The 16,666-nt window shown below is 42.9% G+C and overlaps 1 protein-coding gene across 3 annotated transcripts in view; it reads left to right on the plus strand.

Moving 5' to 3' along the window:
- The window catches only part of HPCAL1 (hippocalcin like 1), a 69,615-nt gene that overhangs the window by 18,315 nt on the left and 34,634 nt on the right, over nucleotides 1-16,666 (plus strand). For 2 of the 3 annotated variants that reach the window (XM_064448029.1, XM_064448030.1), the window contains exon 2: nucleotides 653-699. The exons of the other annotated variant lie outside the window; for it this stretch is intronic. The gene's annotated coding sequence lies outside the window, so the exon portion shown is untranslated. The remainder of the gene's footprint in view (nucleotides 1-652; nucleotides 700-16,666) is intronic. 3 annotated transcript variants of the gene reach the window in all.

The following is a 16,666-nucleotide window of genomic DNA, read 5'->3' on the forward strand; positions in this document are numbered from 1 at the left end:
CAGGAGCAGGTGAGCTTGCTCCTGGTGCTCTTGTCTGTGACTCCTTAAGCACTGATGAAACCTCAGAATTCACAGCTGGCAGATGCTGAAGGAATGCAAATTCTTATACTCTGCTTTCTTGAGAAGCTGCTCAGTGCAAAGAGAAGTGTTTTCTAACCATTCAGAGCAATGCTTAGTGGCTCCAGAAAACTTGAAACTGACTCCCTCATATTTTATTTCTTTTTCTCCTGTTTTTAGATCTTGATACAGTAATATTTTGAGGTATAAGCCAAGCAAACCTTCTGAATCTGAACTTGATACTTGCTTATTTTGAAAGATGAGCTTTACAAAAAGGATTTAAAGTAGGAAGGGTGGTTTCAGCAGATTTTTGAATGCCAGAAGAATTTGCTGTCTGAGTTAGAAATCTGTGCATTTTTCAACATGGAAGCTGTTTTCTATTTCAGAACAAATAATAAAATGCAAATGCAGGAACAAAGTTGTTTCTCAGTGTAGGGTAAGAACTGGAGCAGAGTTTTTACATGTTTAGATTAATTCTGATTTCTTTTTCAGCTAGGAAAATTGGTTTTTACAGGGGAGGCCAAAAAGTGGGAAGGTTGTCACTTAAAAGAAAACTGTAATGTAAAGCATGTTTGGTTTGTGTCTTCTCCTCCAGGCAATCGAGCCCTGTGGACTTTCTTTGAAGAAGTTCCAAGATAGGTGGTGAGTACTTTCCAGAGCCTGCTCCTTTCAAGGCACTCTTTAAATTAGTAATAGAAAAATTAAATTAGTAATAGAAAATACAAGTGCTGGTTTTTGTTCTGCATCGGGTACAGAAGTTCGAGTTTGCTGAGCTTGTGACATGCTTTAATTTTAGAGCTGGCAGGGCTAATCTTTGAGTAGGGGTTTGGCATCAAAATGCTAAGTTTTACCTTTGCACCAGAAGGAATTTTCTGAGACTTGATTAATGAAATAAATGTGTTATTTTCAAAAATACTTGACTTTAGGGAAATTCTGTAAAAATTACACTGTATTTTTTACTAAAAGCCTACACTGTCCAGTGGGGCAAAGTATCTTCTGTGTCAGAGAGCAACCTTAGGTGTTTTTTTCTTCCCTTTCTGTTCTGACCATCTGTGTTAATCTAAAGGAATGCAACTTCCAGAGGGTTAAATGACCTGCGTAACTCATGCTAATCTCTGCTCCATGTGACTGACTTTGTCCTGCCTGCACCCAAGACTTTGAAGTATTTTATTTGTATGCACTTCATTAAGTCCTTATTTGTAAGTAAGTGAAACATTAAACCAGTAAAGAGCTGCAGAAATGCTGATGTTGTGGCGTTGCAGCCGGAGAGCTACCCCTTGCACTGATTTACATCAGTGTAATTTCTTTCCCTCTGGTGGAGTTGATGTCTTCCGGTGAATGCCAGCTGGGACTCTGCTCTGTAGCACCCTTTGCTGTTTGTTGTCGTTGTTTCTAGAGAAATACGTACCCTGTTTTCTCTTTCAATTCTAGATTTCTTTCCAATGAGATTAACCAGATTATATCATTACCCATTAATTGCTCAGGAAGTTTATTCTTTAGTTGCATTTCCCTGGTGCACAGGATATAAGCTATTAAGAGCTCTTGTGGGTTCAGACTGACTAATGAACTACAGTTGAATATCCCAAGCCTCTAATGGACTTCTCCATCTTCCAAATTAATGTATTTTCCATAGATAAGGTATCTTTTGATACAGGTGGTCCCAGGTTGAATTGTCAGTACAGCTGAAATGTAGCCATCTGCACTTGTTCCTTGTCAGGGTAGGGGAAGATGCTGGGGTTTGGTGTGTTGTACTGTGCTTGTTTTCATTTTGGCCAGAAAATGTTTATTTAACACTTATAAGGATCTTTTTTTTAATGCACCTTAAATGTATTTGTCACCAATTACATCTTTCATTGACGAAAACATCCCCTGCTTAATAAACTGTTGCCCATGTTTTCTTTATAAGGGGAGCTCATTTAACCCCAGACGGTCCTTCTGACTAAGGCTTATGTCCATAAACCATGAGTCTTATAAGGCCAAATTATGAATCCTGTGTGCCTTTTGCCAACATGCTCTTGTGAGTAATAGTATGAAAACCTCCTCTCCCCCAGCCCCGCAGCTATGAATGGATCTGTATTATAAACCTGCATGCTGTTTGTACTGATAATTGCTATATTGGGACCTGAATCATCAGTTGATCTTTTTGAGATGTTGCAAGAAGAATCAAGCTCTTTCCTGAGGGCAGAGGAGAGTATGGGGTCAGTGGCACTAATACCATGTGTAAAGGCCAAGCAATTTTAAACTGTCAGTTTAAATTGTACTTACAATTGACTTTTCTTGTTGTTTCAGGTAACATCTGAATAGATTATAAGCAAAAAACCCCAACTTGTTAATACTCTAGACTCTGCTTGCCAGAGTTAGTTTCCTTCCCCTGGGTAGACCCTTGGGTAGTGCTTTCAAAAGCATGAAGGTCCTGTGGTCTTTTGGGGAAACTTGGGCTCCCGGTGCAATTTTGCAGAGTTTAGAGGTGTCAGGTGTTTATACACCACATTTTTGCTGCTTTAATGGTCTGTATTCCTCCTCACCTTTTCAAATTCAGGTCTGTCCTTTATTCCAATTTGGGAATTTAGCTGATCCGTACCAGTATGAAGGTACATCTCCAGGGTGTAACTGTTTCTGTATGGAGCCTTACAGTGGTCTGGCTGTGTTGATTCATGTTTAACATACAGTAAGAGACAGACTTGAAGGCAGAGTGGTGCTGAGCCAGCTGGCCATTTTCCAAAATGTAATGTGTGGCCAGTGGCACATGGGTGGCTTCAGAGCAAAATACAGCTTCGCGAAAACAAAATATATTTGAAAGTGCCTGAAAGTAGCTTGGATTTTACCCCAGCTGAGCACACCTGGAGGTGAGGGTGCTGGCTGAGGAGGAGGGGAACAGGCACTTGAGTGCTCTTCTGACGGGGTACTCTGGGATCTGACAGGGCAAGCTGCTTACCCGTGTTTCGCCTCTAAGCTCATAAGCAGCTCTGAGCAGCAGAGAGTGGGGAGCCAGGCACACGACAGGAGATGCACCCGCGGCAGGGCCGCCTTGGGCAGGATGGCTGAATCGGCACCCGGGCTGGGGGTCTCATGCCTCGGTGTGTTTCGGGGTGCTGCTGGGGTGCTTGTGCCAGGAGGTTGGAGGTGTGGTGTGGGCATGAGGGCCATCTCGGTCCCAGATGTGATGTGGTCGGGCTGCAGCAGTGGCATTACTGTAGCCTCTGTGCTGTTTCAGAGGAGCGCATGAGCAACTGTGCCCATGGCCAAGGGAGGCAGAGGACAGGCCATGAAATGGCATGAACAGCAGAGACTGCCTGTTGCTTGCATGGATGTGGGGCTCTGCAGCTGAAATGGCTCTTCTCGCTCCTCTGGTCCAGCAAGGTGTGCATCGCTGCAACATCCAGGATTTGAGTTTTGAAGTGAAACTTTTTGTAGCCAAAGACCTGGCAGATCTGTCCTACCAAACTGGCTTTGAGAAGCATTTTATTTTTAAACTGCAGCTGAGCTGAAACCTGTGCAATCTTTGTTTTTGAGGGAAGGTGGCTCCCCTTGAATGGGAGGTCACATGGAGTACTGGAGGGTTGGACTTCTGGACATGCCTCAGGACTGCCTGTGGCTTAGCACTGAAATTAGTGGATGCTCTTGCTGTTGGTGCTGGAGTGTTTTTGGAAATAGTCCTGTGCATAGAGTGGGGCCGTGGGCACCTCCCCATGGCCTGACTGTGACCCTCTCCATCATGAGGACACCCCCCTCACTGGGATGTCCTCAGCCCTGAGCCCAGGTGCCTGCCAGCATGGCTCCTCCTCTGCTGTCCCAGCCAGCACCTCCCTGCCTTCCCCACAGGCCACCCGTGTCCCTGTCTCCGGGGTCCTGCAGGGTCACTCTCCCTGTGAGCATCCTCTGTGGGGAGGAAAAACCAGCAGCAGAGGCAGGCTGAGCACAGGGATGGAGGAGGGAGGAGCAGGCAAGTCAAGGGGGAGCTTGAGGCTGTGTTCCACTTTCCCTGGGCATCCTCTGCCCTACCGCCTTGGAAAACTCCCTAGTTTGAGGACTCAAATCCTGTTGGGGAAAGGGAGACCTTTCAGTGTTGTTGCCTTTCCCCACAGTCTGCTAAAACCCTCTGGAGGAAGCTGCAAGGGCCAGGTGTCTGCCATATGTATGACTATACTGCAGTGGGGGGAAGAAAAGTGCAATTCATTGGAAAATGTGTCTTAAAAAAGAACAAATGGGGAGCACAACGGCAATACCCAAATAGCACCTTGTGTGAGTGGCTTATGTAACGAAGTAATTAAGAAGAATTTATTATGGTTTAATATGTCACTAATCAAAGCTTGCATTTTCCCTCCCTACCACCTTTAGAAATTGGTATTTGAGTGTGTTGTCTATATTTTGAATACAAAAAGGGTTCATTATTTTCACTGATGAAGCATTTCTATGTTGTATTGTGCATTTGCTTTCCATATACACTGTTTACTTATGCAAGGATATTAAGAAAATAACCAGAATGAATATGCAACACTGTTGTTCATCCATGTTTGTTTTTATGAATGAATCTTCTGCCTGGTTGCACACAGGCTTCAGGATAGCCCACTCCTAAAATTCAAACTTTTTCATGAGTTCTTTACTCTGATGGGGGAAGTTAAAAGCAGGCTTTGCTTTTAAAAAATGCAAGGTATTAGCCAAGATTTCCAAGCTCAAAAATAGCAGGGTGCCAGGTTTGTATTATAAAATAATAGCGCTGTTTTCCCTGCCGTGTACTGTGCCTCCTACAAACACCACCTCCCTTCTACATTTTATATAGATGTTGCTATATAGCATGAAAAAGGAGCGTCTCCTAATGCAAGTATCTCATGTTGATTCACTGCTGTACAACTGTTCATCCTCTAATAGTGTGGGATTACAAAGCATTATCATCCTCAGATTGACTCAGGTAGTGCTATTTTTATTTAAGCTGTATTAAGGTATCATTGTGAATCTTTGGTCTCGCAGCACAGAGGTAATACCATTTACTATTTTTATAAAAAATCAACATGGCTGTACAAACCCTGTCCATAGCAAGAGCTGCAAAAATTCATCATGAGCTCAGTGCTTTTTTTCCCTTTCCTCTACAGTGAGTCATTAAATTTTTAGTTTTCATGTGACCTCAATCATGTTGGCCAGGCTTGGAATAAAATAAAAGGGTGCCTTGGCTTATGGTCAGGGACTTGGTACTTGCTCGGAGAAGCTTTGGTGTAAGCAGGGGCTTGAGCAGGTTTGGAGATGCTCAGTGGAGTTACCTGGGCAACCGCTGAAGGGATGCAGTGGATTTCATCCATCTGAGCATTTGTGGGGTCATCTAATTCAAGCAAATGAGACCTCCCATGGACATCATACCAGCACCTGTGCCCCCCCACCTCACAGGCCCTGCCCCTCTTAATTAAAAAAAACTGTGATAATTTGGTGTGGATCCTTTCCTCACTTCTCTCCTGCTTATCACCCTGCAGCAGCTTGGTGTGCTGATAAAGCAAAAATAAACATATGTCCTGGGGTATAGGTTGGCTGAGGGGTGCAGTCAGAGCTATCTATGGAGAATATGTCTGTCTGGATGCCTGTGGGTTGGATGGGCTGCCAGATATTGTGGTTCTGGGGGTGGGGAGGGGAAGCATAATCAGGGATCACTTTCCATAGGTGGTTTGGATGCAGCTCCCTTTCTGGGGATCGTCATAGAAGGGACATCACCCATGGGTGCACAGCGCAGCCCCAGACTTCCCACCTCCAGGATTTGCTGGGACAGGGTGCTGCTTCAGAGCAGGGGATGTAGCACTGTCTCTTCTGGGGAGTTTCTGGACATATTTCTGGCCTTTGTGAGAGTTCAGAAGAGGAGGTGATGGTTGACAGAAGGGGAGTGGTGGTAGAGCTGCTCCATGTGCCCCAGCAGCACGCATATGCTTGTGGGCATCCTCCTGGTCTCTGCATCCCAGGGAGTCCTGGCTTGCAATCTACTTAATTGCTCTAATTAGCTCATGGCACCCAAAGGCATTACGATCCTGGCGGGAATGCTACCATGAGCAGCCACAGTGGTCTCAAGCGCGATCCCCAGCTGTGCGAGCATGAACATGTGGGGAGACACAGGGCCTCAGCCCGCAAAAAAAATTAGTGTTTCCATCCCCTTCAAGTCTTCATTTGAAATGAAGTAGACATTCAACAGTGGGTATTTTTACTGCTTTCTCTTTATCAGGAATGCAGAATAACTTTCAATAGCTACTTGATTTCTACCTTATATAGAAAAAAAGCCAGTGGTGGTGGCTGGATGCTCCACTGTTCAGCATGGGCAGCACAGAACATCCATTGGAAGGGGTGAGAAGATGCTGTAGGTTTGCCACTGCAGCACCGCAACTGGCTTTTTGCAAAGGCTTTCAGTCCCGTTCCCAACTCAACAGCTTGTGGTCAGCTGGGTATAGGAATGAGCTGGTGAAGTCTGATCTCCATTTTGCCGTTTAGAGTAGAGGAACTTAAATTGTCAATTTTGCCATAAGAAAATATGTGAATAATTTTGATGTGGGATGCGTGCTGGGTTTCAGAATAGCCAAGCTTGAAGGCAGGGAAAATTTTATGAATGTTAATTAAAAGGTTTTTTGGAATGAAAGCTGAAAACCCCAACTTATTGTGAGGGTTTTGACCTAACATGTTTGGCTCTTTAAAAAGAACAACATCCTCTGTTCATTGTACCCCTTTTTATGCTTTACATGTATTTTAGTTATATTTAAGTATTTCAGTAGCAAAGTTAACCATTTAACTATCTAACCACACACAGACTTAAAGGTCTGACAAGCATTTTGCTGCAGCCTCCTTGCTGCATTCCTGCTGCGGCCAGGGGCTGGGGCTCCATTGCTTTGTTAACAGTTTGGTTTTGGGGGGGAAGGGGAGGTTGGTTTGGAGTTGTTTTGGGTTTTGTTTTTCTTTCTCTCTCCCCTGACACCTGTTGCATCTACATTGGCTGTTGGGTCCAGGCATCTCCTTCTCCTGCACAGCGTCCTGGTGAAATTCCAGAGGAGAGTATGGGTAGGTTTGGTGGGATGCAAACTCATCCTTGTGTGAGAAAAAAGGGTTTGAGCTAAGCCAGACAGTTTTGCTTCCTTCTCCCTAAACATTCAGTATCTATAAATACTGCTCTTGGGTTACCAGAAAATCTTGTCTCTTAGCAATCACAATCCAGATTGCTCCCTTCCAGAGAGCTGCCCTTCATCGCTGGGGGAAGCAGATGTGGCTGTCAGACCCTTGTTGCTGTCTTCTCGGGTGAAGCATCAGGATCTGCAGTTGGACTACATGATCGTTGCAGGTCCCTTCCAGCTGAACTCTCCTCCCTTCTCCTCCTCTCTTCTCATGTAGACAGGACTGGGGAGCTGGAAGAAGACTGGGCTGTAGATCCCAGCCAGTATCTCTGTTCCTGCTTTGGTGCAGGAGGGGTGGGAGAGATTTTCTTTGCTAGGTGCTTGTTGGCTGTCTTATACTGTAAAGCCTGAGAATGAATTGTCTCAATTTTGATTTCATCGGCAAATGGAGTGTGGGCTTAAAAGGTAGTGAATCTGCTACAGTAAAACTGAAGTGGGTTGAAATACAGAATTTTCATTTCAGAAAAAAAAAAATTGTCTTCACTGAATTTCAAGGGGAATATAATTTTACATTTTCTTCAGTAACACACCAGAAAAAAATATTTAGGAAAAATCATAATTTTTCTAATTTGTGGGAGAGATTTCATTTTAGGGGTTTACCATCAATAGATTATTTCGTGGCACATCAGTATTAAGGCATGTATCATTAAGGCTGTATCATGTTTCATTGTTTGTTATGTACTGTTACTACCTACAAGTCAAAATAGTTTATTTTCTAGTTCTGAGCATTTGTATTGGAATCATTAAGGCAGTTTGGTTTTAAGTCTTTTTCTAGGTTAAAATACCTTTTTTCTGAATGATGATGAAAAATTTTTAACGCTATAAGGAGGAGCACAATAAATCTGTTAATGTAAGAGTATGAAAAAAGAAACCTCAGGATTCAAAACCTTGAGCAGATTGGTTTCAGAATATATCAGGACTACCTTCCCTGAGTTTGCATATGCTTCCTAAGTATTTTGAATCTGAAAAAAAAGGAAGTTGTTTCCTTTTGCTTTGCTTAGGTTTTGGTTGGGTTTTTTGTTTTAAGTTAGACCAAATGTATTTGACAAACTCTGCTCCTCACTTGAATAGTCAAGTAAGAGGATTGAATGGTCCCTGTTCACCACTGTAAAGACGGAGGTGAATTTACCTGCAAAATGGCAAGTGAATTGAGGATTGAGGGATGCCAGCATGTACAAAAGACATTTCAAAGCAGGAAGACACTAAATGTTGAATGGTAGATTACTTCAGGTTGTTCTCTTGAATCAGTGTGCTTTTAAAGATCATAGGCTGGGTCTCTAAGAAAAGGGGTTCAGTTTTCCAGGTTAGCTGGTTCTCTCGTTTTTTCCAGACATCTACCAGCTCTGTGGTGGTGTTCCCCTCCAGCCACATGCTTTCGCTGCACTGTGGATAAAGCGTGACCTAGTAGGACAGTGGGACTTTACCATGCTCTCAGTCCCTTCCCGTGATGGCAAGGGAGTTGTTTTGTCTACTTCTAGCTGAACAAATATAAAAGTTTGATTTTATTTTTCATTGCATCTCAAGCATCCTTCTCCCTTCAGCCTCCCATGCTCTGGGAGATTCCCTGGTCAGGGGTGACGATGGCTCTGCATGGAATTCCGGGTACCCCAGGGGAGCAGAGCAGCATCCATCTCCGTGACAGCACCCAGGCAGAATCCAGGGTTTATTATGCCTAAACGCAAGTCAAAACCTGCAAGAAGTGGTTTAATAATGGGAATGTCAGCAGACCCCTGAGTACAATGATGCTGCTGGATGCTTCCATAAATCTAGAGTTTAGGGATGACAGTTATGATGCATGGCACTGGGAGAATGTGAAACTGCAGTCATTAAACAAAAATGGGCTTTTAAACTAATGGAAGCTGCCTAAACAGTTTTGCTGTGATGCAGATTCCCTTAGGCTACCATTCTTCAAATAACACAGGTCCTATTGACTTCAAAAAAAGCCAGGAAAATATTTTGTTTTGGTTCTGTAGCACTGCTTTTAATTCATCCCAAAGGTCAGGCTGCTAAGTGTTTGCAGGGTTTTAAGCTGGAGGTGTTAGAAAATAATGAATGGCAACATTTCCAGATAAGTCATTCATCATTATTCCTCTGAATTAAGCCATTGGCAATACCAAGGATTCACACCTGTTCCTAGATTGGTTTCCAAGTGAGCATGGGGGCACTTTTCTCCATCCAAACTCAGCTGTGTTTAACCCAGTAGGTAGTTCTGTACAATGTCTCTTTTATACAGAATTTTATCCAAATATCTCCATCAAAACCTGTTCCAACTCCTGCTGGTTTAAAATTATACACAATAAAGCAGCATGTTGCATTGTCTCCTTTGAAACCATCATTCCCAGCCTAAAGCTGGAAGTGTAAAGATGCATGTATTGCCTTTTCCTTCATGCCAGAGAAATCCTGATGGACAGGTGCTACCCGTGATCTCAAGTGCGTTGGCCAGTTCCTCGAAGAGGCATTTCAAGAGTGTTTGGTGGTTGCAGAAGGTTGACCAATCCTCAGCCACCCGCTTTCACATCTTTTGTAACTTTTACTTTACACAGGCTTGGTTTCTTCCTGAAAATAGCTTGTTTTGGCTCAGTCTCCCTGTCCCCCTCGTTCTTCAGCTTGATTAGAACTCATGATCTTTTTTCTTTCCTTATTTTCTTCCCTCGTTTTATTGCAAGGATAGAGGAGAGGACAGAATAACCTTGGCTGTGAAAGGATGCTGAATAGCAGAATTTGGAGGGGTTTTCTGTCTCATCTCTCTCTTCACAACATGCACAGTTCGGAGCCCATTTCTCTTCATAGAAGTCCAATTTCAGCCTGGGGCTGGCCTTGCTGGCTAACTCCAGATATTTTTTAAAATATTTTTAAAATATTTTTTAAAGCAAACAGTTCCATTAGAATTGTATGTGAAATCCATTGCCACCAGTCGTATTTCACTTTGAAGCCCTCCATGTCATGAGATGACAATTTGAAGTTGGATGTTGTAATGCTCTCTAGTTTTTCTAGAGCAAGTCCGAACAGATGTTGGGTAGGATGGGCTGGAGGGCTCCTGTGTATCAGGGATGTTGAACACAGCTTTCAGAACCTAATTGAGTTAGTTCTCTTCCAAATGTCACCTGCAGTCCTGTTCTCTGCAGGTTTTGGCTGTCCTGTGAGACCTCGATAACATACTGCTTCTTTCCACCACTTTTCTCCTTTGCTTCTGTAGTCTGTCCTAACCATAAACATATTTTCGATGGGCAGCTCTTTGTGGGTGAGGAGAGCTGTATAACTGTAGTGACTTCAGCCAGGTTTTCTTCTTCCTGGGGAGTATGCTTGGGTCAAGAGAGGGGAGTGGAAGAAGAAAGGTTAAATTAACTATGACATGAACATTTAAACAGATGGCTGACCTTCGTAACATGAAGAACTGTTTACTTTTAGGAATTTGCAGGCTGTTTTAGGTTTGTCATGCTCTTTACAACAATCTAAACGTAGATATATGACATGATTTGATTACCTTACCACAAGGCTCTGTTGCTTAATTTCCCTGCTGTTTAAAACACTGAGCTTTAGGTGGAATAAGCAGGATTCAGGAGCATTGATAGGATCGGCTCCCTTTGTGCCAACTTTCTTTAAAGTCCTGGAAGCTGAGGACAGAGGGGTGCTCCTGGTCATGCTGGAAGAAGCTCATCTCGCTCCCCTGGGAGAGCTCAGCTCTAGCAGGGATGAGGGTCATGCAACAGTTAATTGTGGACAGGGTGGAGACAGATGATCATCCTGCCCCAAATCACTTAAACATCTTAAGGGTCTAGCTTGCTTGCCTGAACCAGTGAAGTAATCTTTCAGTGAGCCGCACAAGTGAGCACTGAGCTATATACAGTCTGAAGAGAGAGGTGACACAAAGTTATCAAATTCCCCTATACCATCCCTCCCCAAAAAGCTGTGTACCGTATGCCTGCTTAACAGGGGAAGAACGTCACTGTTCAGAGCAAATTGTTTCAGCCTATGGTGGGTTACCTGTCCTCTAGAGGGTTTTTATGTCAGGCTGTATATCTTCTGAAAACATTTGTGGTGCAGGCCAAGTGGGTGGTGTCTTGATGCAGAAATTCTTGGAGAAATTCTTTGAGTCAAGGGGTATTGGACTAGATTGGTTGTTCTCAAATTAACACTTTTTGTGAGATCGCAGCAAATTCTCAGGGGCTGTGCTTTGGACAGTTGTGTGGTGATTTGGAAAAGCAGTATCTGCATGGTGGCCACACATGAAGTCCTTGGCGCTGTCCTGGAGGCCTACTGGGATGAGTGATGCCAAGGGCCCCATCTGGGATTCAGTGAGTCAAGGGTGGAGGAACATGTGAAGTGCTTGGAAATTGTCTTTATAAGGAGTGCACTGTGTTAGTCCACCAAATAGTGAAAGAAAAAAAAAAACAGTATCAGCACAGCATGTATTTCTTTTACAGAAATCTGGCTTATCACTATGGTTGGCTTTTCTTAATTACTGTTAATGCTTCTGCAGGCTGTGCAGTTGGAGCTGGAATGTGGCTGGCCCGGAGTCAGGGCACGGAGGCTTTTACTCAAAGACAGGCCATCTGCAAGATGTATTTATTTTTTTCTTATTTGTCTTCTCTAAATAAAAATGTGATGCTGTGAGAATGTCCGTTCCGTCCTCTTACTTCACTCCACTAAAGCTGCCGTTTTCTGACAAACTGTTTTAGAAAGTTATATTTGGCGAATGGCTGTTTACTTAATTCTTCTTCTATCATTGCTGCTTGTCTGTGAAACCCAATTCTGTTTGCGTGCAAGCTCAGCTGTAGCTCAGTTCAGAGGATTCTTTAACCATAATTGCTTTCTGCTCTTGTTTGCTTTTTTTAGCTCCTTTTCTCTCATGATGGAGGAGCTGCAGGTACTTCATATCTGATGAAGGCAAATCCAGTACCTGCAGAGCCAAGGCTGTTAGAAGCCACGTGGTCAGGTTTCCTTGCTTACCCCAAGTGTTGGAGCTTCAACACTCTTGGCATCCCACAGCTGTAACACAGAGAGGATTAGATTTGCAGGGGTGAGATTCTTCTGCATGCAGAAAACCATGTAAAGCTCCATGAAGGAGCAGCCACACATGTTAGTTCCCCAAGTCCTGCTGGCTCAGGTCCTCAGCCAACAAGGGAGACTTATCCATGGTTACCTTCAGCAAGCCTGGCTTGTCAGGATGACTTGGGAGAAACAGCTTGTCTTTTGGTTTGTTCTTTTTTCCTTTAAAATAAAATTATTTCTATGGGCTCAGTGCCCTTTTGAAGTGAACTTACCTGCTTGGGACACTGGGATTTGTTCTAGAAATACTCCTTCATCATGGACCTCTATGCAAAACTACTGTTTAAATCACTGGGGGAAAAGGGAGAGTCCCTTGATGAAACCAGTTGTTCCAGGGTTTTTATTAGACTGATAAACTTAAGGCTGTCCCTGGCAAAGTGAGCTTAAGCAAGGCTTAACATGCTTTGCCCACAGTTAGTGCTGTATAACCCAGCGTTGGCCACCCCAGCCTAGCAATGGGTGTTTCTGGAGAAAGTTAGAGCGTAGGGACTGTAGTTATAAAGGGAAATGCAATTATAAAAGCAAAAGAGCAAACAGTTGTTTATAATCTATAAAAATTGATACTCATCGCTCTTGGGTTCGCCTTCCTTGCCTTAAGGTTTTCTCATTAGAAGCAGTTTCTGTAAATACCATCTCTTTCTTTCCCCTTGGAGAGATCTCAAATTGCTGGGCTGGAATTGTTGTCTGGGTAATCAATAAACTTCAATCTACATGACAGTTCATCTTCCTTGAAGTTAGTTCTTTCTGTACTGGGGATAACATGTCTAAAGCAAATGTAAAATGAAGAAGGGTTGGATTCAACTGGACCCACTCTACAGTTTTGCAATATGAATGTCTTCAAAAACAATTACGGTTATTGCTAAGTGGACACTAAATGATTAATCTACGAGCAGACAGCAAGTGCAGTAGTGTCTTTGAAACAATTTTTGAGCCTCTTCCCTGCTGTTCTTTCCCTGCAAGACTGGTCTAAAGATAAGACACTGACAGTAAAATAAATTGTGATTTGTAGCCCAGTTCTCTTTCAGTCTGCTCCTTTGGTTCAGCATTGCACTTCTGTCTTACACTGAAAAGCATGTAATGAAAGAGGTTTAAAGTCTGCCCTGAGCACAGAAGATACTCAATCTTGTATTTCATTTGAGGTGTATGCTTAAATTATCATGGGGTTGGCTGGATTTATTTGTGCACTTAGATCCATGCTTAATCAAATTATGTTTGAGAGCTTTTGTTGATGGGAGGTCACAAGTTCTCTTCTTCATGAGTTGGTGGCATCATGTGCAGAGCATGTGAAAATATTTATTGATAATTTTACTGTCTGGAGTAGTATTTGTAATGAGAATACCTACTTACCTCCTGGTTTTCCTCCCAGAAGGTCTCTCCTTTTGGCGACATGCTGTGGAGGGAGAAATTCCCAGCGCTTAGTAAAGGAGCTGAATTTGCAGCTTAATTTAGGGGGATGACTAAACACTTTAAAATGCAATGATTTGTGAGGGAAAAGGCAAGACTGCAGAAAAGAGTTCCTCGTACATTTTTGTAAACTTGTACATTTTTAACATTTTTACAGCGACAAGTCATAACACTATGTACCACATTGCATCAAGACAACCAATTCAGAAAAATCATCTAGAGTGCGTTGATGCTGTGGACTTGCCTATTAGCTAGTGCTGGTTTTAATTGTCTCTCTGTTTGAGGAGGTGTCCTCAGATCTGACCTTAAATTAGAGGTTAAGCTATTTCTCATCGCTTTGAATGGGAAGGATACATTTGGTTGTACGTCCAGCTGAGCTGGCTCAGAGCTGGTGAGCAGCAGTGGAGCTGGGCGTAAGTCATGGTGTTACTCATATAGCTTCTTACCCTTGCTTTATGTTGTTCTGGTTAATAATATAATAATGATAATAATAATTCTGTACAATAACAGGTTTGTTTCCCTGGCTTGTGTGATGGCAATTCTGTTACTGCAGAGGTTTTGAGCTTAACTCTCAGTAAACTGCAGGCACAAAGCCAGTTACTGCGTGTATGGTTGAATACTGGCTTGATGCAGCTACAAAATATTTTCTTTGAAATGTTTTCTTGTCCCTTAAAGGCAACCCTGTGCTCTGATAGTGACACTTTTTTTGGAGAACAAGAAGGCTTACAAATTGGCTTATACTGCATACTTTTTTAGCCCAGCTTTCTCAGATAAATGAATCACCTTTTCTTAATTCTGTGCGGTGGAAGAAACCCTCGTGACTGTTTATAAATGATGCAGTTTGCTTTTGCTCAGGATGCTGAAGTTCAGGAGTGAACTCCAGGCAGACAGCTGTGCTGTGTTAAGGTTCTTCAGAGCAAAGCTTGGTTTTAATCTTGATGTATTTACTACCAAATTTTAGTAAGTAAACATGAGACAGACTGCTCCCACCCAGCAACAGATATGATTGTTTGGTGGTGTAGCTTTGGTGCCTGTTCCAAAATGACTCAAATGACCAGTGCTTAAAAATAAGCACCCTCCCATCCTCCAAACCTCCGGGTGTGGGAGCTTGTGCTGCAGCTCCCGCTGAAGGAGATCACAGAGGGACGATGGCGTGCTGAAGTCAGAAAAGGGATGTGAAGGTACAGAAGGAGACCACCAAGAGTGGTCTTGCCTGTGAGTGCCGCGGGATAAAGCAATTAATTCCGTTTAATTTTTAAGATAGTTTAAAATAGTTTTCTCCATGCATCATGAGACTCTGTCATCATCCTGTTGTTTAGGTTTCTCTGTGAGCTGGTGGTGGTCAGCATGTTTCAAAATAGCAAATTTCATGAAGCTCTGTTGATTGCAAAGCCCGATCTTGTGCTGTTGCAGCGAGCGGCGAGTAGACTTCCAACCCGAACAAACAAACAGGTCCCCTTTTGGGTGTTTGCCCTGCTGAGGGGCTGTTCACCTCCCTCCCTGATTAGAAAATGCCTCACTTTTAACTTATGGTCTGTTTAATAATTTGGGTTGGTGGGTGTTTTTGTCATTGCTGTGAGTTTATTTTTTTCTAACTGCTCTTCACCATCCTGATGCGGTTACAGCAAAAGCTCCTCTCCCTTCTTGTACTTTCATTTTACAATACATCAGCTGAATGCTGCTAGTCTGCCACTTTCCTTAGCCTCTTTTTTTTTTAAAAAAAATTTGTATCACTGAAGAACATTTTCAGCCTTGCTCTGTATTTTTATTTGCGTGATCTAATTCAGCTTGACTTTGGCAATTTCTTTTTACCCCTTAGCTTCCTGACCTCCGTGACATAGCTGTCTTTGCCGAGCAGCCCTTCCTTTCAGTTCCTCACAGGCACTCTGCTCAGTCCTAAAATCCCTTTTTTGGTGATTGTTTCTCCAGTTAGATCGGGAATCATTCCCTAGAAGTCTTCCCCATTTTGCTTGGGGTTATAAGTACCAACTCTTTTTTTTTTTTTAAAAAAATCTTTGCCATAAAGATAGTCTTAGCTTCTTCCAAGTGTGTCCTTGAGCACTTCAGTCCTGTTGACTTCCATGCCAAGTTCCTTTGATTCCTCAAAGCTTATGGGAAATTGAAAATACAAATTTCTGCATATTCTTCTGCCTAAACCACCTCTCCGTGATTACAGTTGCCTCCAGAGTTACTTTCTGTGAGAGCTTACAGCTACTTACAGTGTCTAAATTAGTATCACCCTTTTCTAGTTCAGCAGCTGGAGGATTACAACTGCTGTCTGCTGTTTCCAGGAATATCTGTGGTCAGCTCTTAACGTTAATAGTAGCTTCTTCAGTTGAATGTTTTCGGAAGTTACAGTCCCACAGTAAGGTAAGCCCTGCTAGCACTTGTTATCTTGCTGTGGACCTTGCAATCTACGCTGCACTCCCATGCAAACTCTGTAGGGTGTAGGACAACCCATGCCATTGTCCCTTCTTCTCCCAGGCAATGTGGACCCCATAGGACCATAGACTGCCATCCTGAGTTTCTTCTCCTTCTGCTTCCTGACTTTTCCATTGCATTGCTCTGGCTCCTGGTATCAGTATTTTAATCCTTGATCTTGTTTCTTACTCATCATCTGTGAATTTCTGGCTAATTATCTACCATCCTATCTGACTGCTGCTATTGATGTTAATATGCTCTTTGTTCTCCTAAGTTTGGATTACATTATGTGTTGCTTTTTTTTTTTTGTCCACATTTACCAATATCCCTGTCTGTTTATTAAAACCAGATGTGGGAATTAACTGATTTTCCTCTCTCTAGAGGTTGTTCTTTTTCTTTAGTTTAAAACTCTCAGCTGTGCCTGCTGTAATCACTGAAGACGATCTTCATTCATGGAGAATCATCCTTTCTCCATTAATGTTTTCTGGTGGTGGAATACTCTAAAACTTCCTTTGCCGTGTCAGTTCTTGAATCATAGGGATGACATTAACTTGTAATGGCTTTTCCTTCCTTTTGTAGCATTGAAAGTCCCCAGGGATGATGCT

Source organism: Phalacrocorax carbo, chromosome 3, assembly GCF_963921805.1.
Source record: "Phalacrocorax carbo chromosome 3, bPhaCar2.1, whole genome shotgun sequence".
Taxonomy (NCBI): Eukaryota; Metazoa; Chordata; class Aves; order Suliformes; family Phalacrocoracidae; genus Phalacrocorax; species Phalacrocorax carbo.